Source organism: Schistocerca nitens, chromosome 1, assembly GCF_023898315.1.
Source record: "Schistocerca nitens isolate TAMUIC-IGC-003100 chromosome 1, iqSchNite1.1, whole genome shotgun sequence".
Taxonomy (NCBI): Eukaryota; Metazoa; Arthropoda; class Insecta; order Orthoptera; family Acrididae; genus Schistocerca; species Schistocerca nitens.
Genome location: NC_064614.1, coordinates 66,261,442 through 66,266,301, shown reverse-complemented (window position 1 = coordinate 66,266,301; position 4,860 = coordinate 66,261,442). Strand labels below are relative to the sequence as shown.

The 4,860-nt window shown below is 43.4% G+C and overlaps 1 non-coding gene across 1 annotated transcript; it reads right to left on the bottom strand.

Annotated features, from left to right (window-relative positions):
- Positions 1 to 4,582: 4,582 nt before the first annotated feature.
- On the bottom strand, positions 4,583 to 4,657 carry Trnat-ugu (transfer RNA threonine (anticodon UGU)). Its single transcript has one exon. It is a non-coding gene; the product is annotated as a tRNA-Thr (tRNA).
- Positions 4,658 to 4,860: the final 203 nt, after the last annotated feature.

Sequence of the window (4,860 nt, the reverse complement as noted above, 5' to 3'; positions counted from 1 at the left end):
ACTGGTATCTCCGTTTACACACGGTGTTACAAAAAGGTACGGCCAAACTTTCAAGAAACATTCCTCACACACAAAGAAAGAAAATATGTTATGTGGACATGTGTCCGGAAACGCTTACTTTTCATGTTAGAGCTCATTTTATTACTTCTCTTCAAATCACATTAATCATGGAATGGAAACACACAGCAACAGAACGTACCAGCGTGACTTCCAACACTTTGTTACAGGAAATTTTCAAAATGTCCTCCGTTAGCGAGGATACATGCATCCACCCTCCGTCGCATGGAATCCCTGATGCGCTGATGCAGCCCTGGAGAATGGCGTATTGTATCACAGCCGTCCACAATACGAGCACGAAGAGTCTCTACATTTGGTAACGGGGTTCCGTAGACAAGAGATTTCAAATGTCCCAATAAATGAAAGTCAAGAGGGTTGAGGTCAGGAGAGCGTGGAGGCCATGGAATTGATCCGCCTCTACCAATCCATCGGTCACCGAATCTGTTGTTGAGAAGCGTACGAACACTTCGACTGAAATGTGCAGGAGCTCCATCGTGCATGAACCACATGTTGTGTCGTATTTGTAAAGGCACATGTTCTAGCAGCACAGGTAGAGTATCCTGTATGAAATCATGATAACGTGCTCCATTGAGCGTAGGTGGAAGAACATGGGGCCCAATCAAGACATCACCAACAATGCCTGCCCAAACGTTCACAGAAAATCTGTGTTGATGACGTGATTGCACAATTGCGTGCGGATTCTCGTCAGCCCACACATGTTGATTATGAAAATTTACAATTTGATCATGTTGGAATGAAGCCTCATGCGTAAAGAGAACATTTGCACTGAATTGAGGATTGACACATTGTTGGATGAACCATTCGCAGAAGTGTACCCTTGGAGGCCAATCAGCTGCTGATAGTGTACATGGTACGGAAACAACTGGTTCTCCCGTATCACTCTCCATACAGTGACGTGGTCAACGTTACCTTGTACAGCAGCAACGTCTCTGACGCTGACATTAGGATTATCGTCAACTGCACGAAGAATTGCCTCGACCATTGCAGATGTCCTCGTCGTTCTAGGTCTTCCCCAGTCGCGAGTCATAGGCTGGAATGTTCCGTGCTCTCTAAGACGCCGATCAATTGCTTCGAACGTCTTCCTGTCGGGACACCTTCGTTCTGGAAATCTGTCTCGATACAAACGTACGGCGCCACGGCTATTGCCCCGTGCTAATCCATACATCAAATGGGTATCTGCCAACTCCGCATTTGTAAACATTCCACTGACTGCAAAACCACGTTCGTGATGAACACTAAACTGTTGATGCTACGTACTGATGTGCTTGATGCTAGTACTGTAGAGCAATGAGTCGCATGTCAACACAAGCACCGAAGTCAACATTACCTTCCTTCAATTGGGCCAACTGGCGGTGAATCGAGGAAGTACAGTACATAATGACGAAACTAAAATGAGCTCTAACATGGAAATTAAGCGTTTCCGGACACACGTCCACATAACATCTTTTCTTTATTTGTGTGTGAGGAATGTTTCCTGAAAGTTTGGCCGTACCTTTTTGTAACACCCTGTATACATAGAAGGATAAAAATCTGTCACTGCATGACACTCTAATTTTAAAATCTCTATACGTGCCATTGCTATTTGGGGAGCAAAGTAACTGATGATGGTCGAAGTAGAGAGGATATAAAATGTAGACTGGCAATAGCAAGGAAAGCGTTTCTGAAGAAGAGAAATTTGTTAACATCGAGTATAGATTTAAGTGCCAGGAACTCGTTTCTGAAAGTATTTGTATGGAGTTTAGCCATGTATGGAAGCGAAACATGGACGATAAATAGTTTGGACAAGAAAAGAATAGAAGCTTTTGAAATGTGGTGCTACAGAAGAATGGTGAAGATTAGATGGGTAGATCACATAACTAAAGATGAGGTATTGAATAGAATGGGGGAGAAGAGGAGTTTGTGGCACAGCTTGACCAGAAGAAGGGACCGGTTGGTAGGACATGTTCTGAGGCATCAAGGGATCACAAATTGACGATTGGAAGGCAGCGTGGAGGGTACAAATCGTAGATGGAGACCAAGAGATGAATACACTGAGCAGACTCAGAAGGATGTAGGTTGCAGTAGTACTGGGAGATGAAGAAGGTTGCACAGGATAAAGTAGCATGGAGAGCTGCATCAAACCAGTCTCAGGACTGAGGACCACAACAACAACAAAAACAACAACAACATACGTGCCAACCTTTTTCTGGCGTGGGTGCTTGCTCCTTTGTACCCTGGACGGACCCTGGACCCGGCTGACCTTGTGGTCTCATGAAACATGAAACATGGCACTGCGTGCCGTTTCGTTTCGAGACCACAAGGTCAGCCGGGTCCAGTGTCCGTGCAGGGTCCAATGGTCAGCATGGTGGCGTCACTGTCCCGGTGAGGTAGTTGTCCTTTTAGGACACTATCTGGGCAAGCACCCACGCCAATTAAAGGTTGGCACGTATAGAGATTTTAAAATTAGAGTGTCATGCAGTGACATTTTTTATCCTTCTATGTATCTAAACGGAGGCACCAGTAAATCTTTTTTAGTCAGCCCAAAGTCGTGGTTAAATGAGTATTTAAGCACAGGACAACATAGTTCAATACAGTACGACGGAGGAACTTTATATCCAGGACCGGTGGGCGATATTGAAATGGCGGAAATGGAGAACAACTTCAATGCTAATAGAAGCAACAATATAAGGACAATTGGTAGCAAGATGCTGCAAATCAAATTAGATTTGGGCAAAATCCAGCATATGATGACTTAGACGAAGAAGTTATTGAAATTGAATTGGAGCCAAAGGCGGCAGAAGATGTAAATTGTGGTTTACGCCAGCGCCATCCTTATCAATACGCTGAGGAAGGTCATGAACGGACCCAGGACGCGGCTGACCTTGTGGTCCCGAAACTAAACGGCACGCATTGCCATGTTTCATGTTTCATGAGACCACAAGGTCGGCCGGGTCCTGGGTCCGTCCAGGGTCCAATGGTGAGCATGGCGGCGTCACTGTCCCGCTGAGACAGTTGTCCGGTCACTCGGCCAATGATACATCTATTTTCTAACATGTGAGCGTGGGCGGTAAGGGTATCAAACGGCATTTTGCGAGATTTCATTGTCAGGAGCTGCGAAAAAATAACTAGAAACCCTCGGGACTCGTGGTTAACTTGCGATGAGTTCTACTACCTTTTGTAAATACGACATCGCAGGGAAGATGCACTTAGCGTTCCTAGGTCTACAACGATAAATTTATTTTATTTGTCAGGTGAAGTGGGACCATGCGTTTCGGTACGGAACGAGTCAGTAATAAGTTTACAGTACGAGTTCTCAAAATCTTCACCTGACCGAAGAGTTTTGATCTCCTGGTGCTTTGATGGAACTCCTTGTCTATTTTGAAGGTTTATAAAACCTGTAAAACTTGTTTCATGTAGTGCTTGCTTCACTTTCAAATCATTACCAATAACAAAGTGACCATTATAAAATTTAAAAAAGAACCAAAATTTAATTTTGTTTTCACAAGCATTTAGCATTTATGTTATTTTTCCGTTAGTACTGTAAGTGACATGCACTTAAGTGGTGTTTATGAAGTAAGTGGAGCCGTTAGCTATATCCAGATGATAATCAGGACATAAAATCCCGTCTGAGGCCTCCAATCGGTTTTATGTTAATAACTGGCAACCAATGCTGTACAATCGCAATGAAATCATGAGATGTTCAATTGACTCTTTTATAAGAACATGTTACGCGTTTCGGGATTACACCCATCTTCAGACATCGCAAACTTCAACTCCTTCCTAACCAACCAGGCGCACAGCCGTGACAACTCAAAGTTTCGAATAACATATCACTGCGACACAGGCAGTCTTGAAGCAGAGCGTATAGTCTTTCATGACTGTATTGCGATTGTACAGCATTGATTGCCAGTTATTAATTTACATCCAGATGGCTAAAAGAGCCGCACGCAAATGGAATTGCTAATTATATTAAAATCAAAATAAAAGATTGAGTTGCCACCAACTCTAGCCAAACGACAAACACGAGGTTCGACTGAGTTGGAAAATTAATTGATTTAGTCATAATAAAAAACTCATAAAGGAACATTCATTGTAATGTCACTCAGAAAAAATGGGATGCAATTATTAATATGATCCAGGAATTCACATGAATCGAATTTTAAAATGAAGTAAAAAGTGTGTGAACACTGTGAATAAGAGCAGCTTGCAGCAACATTTGTGAAAACAAAATCTATCCTAAAGAATTTGTTAAAAAAAAGGGAACACTAATTATTGGACCTGTGTTCATGGAAACGCTATGGATGGGCTAACAGGGAAACTACAAGGTAAATGGCGTAGGTAAAGGAGAGACAACATCGGTTCACTGGGTAGGACTTGAATGAAAATACTATATTTCTAAAGACGTTGATATAATTTTAACTATATATGACCATGCAGCTTTACTAGAATTGAAATGATAATTAAATGAACACCCTAGCTGCAAGCAGGCGTTGATACACTTCGTTGGGGACATGTTGAAAATGTGTGCCCCGACCGGGACTCGAACCCGGGACCTCCTGCTTACATGGCAGACGCTCTATCCATCTGAGCCACCGCGGGCACAGAGGATAGCGCGTCTGCAGGGACTTATTCCTTGCACGCTCCCCGTGAGATCCACATTCCCAACATGTCCACAACACTACTTTCGTAGTGCGCCTATTAGATGTTTGCCCATCATACTCATTACTCGTGGCAGAGTAATCTACCAAGTCCCGTACGAGTTCGGGCATAGCGTGTGCGTTCGCACACAAGAAGGTCAAAGGC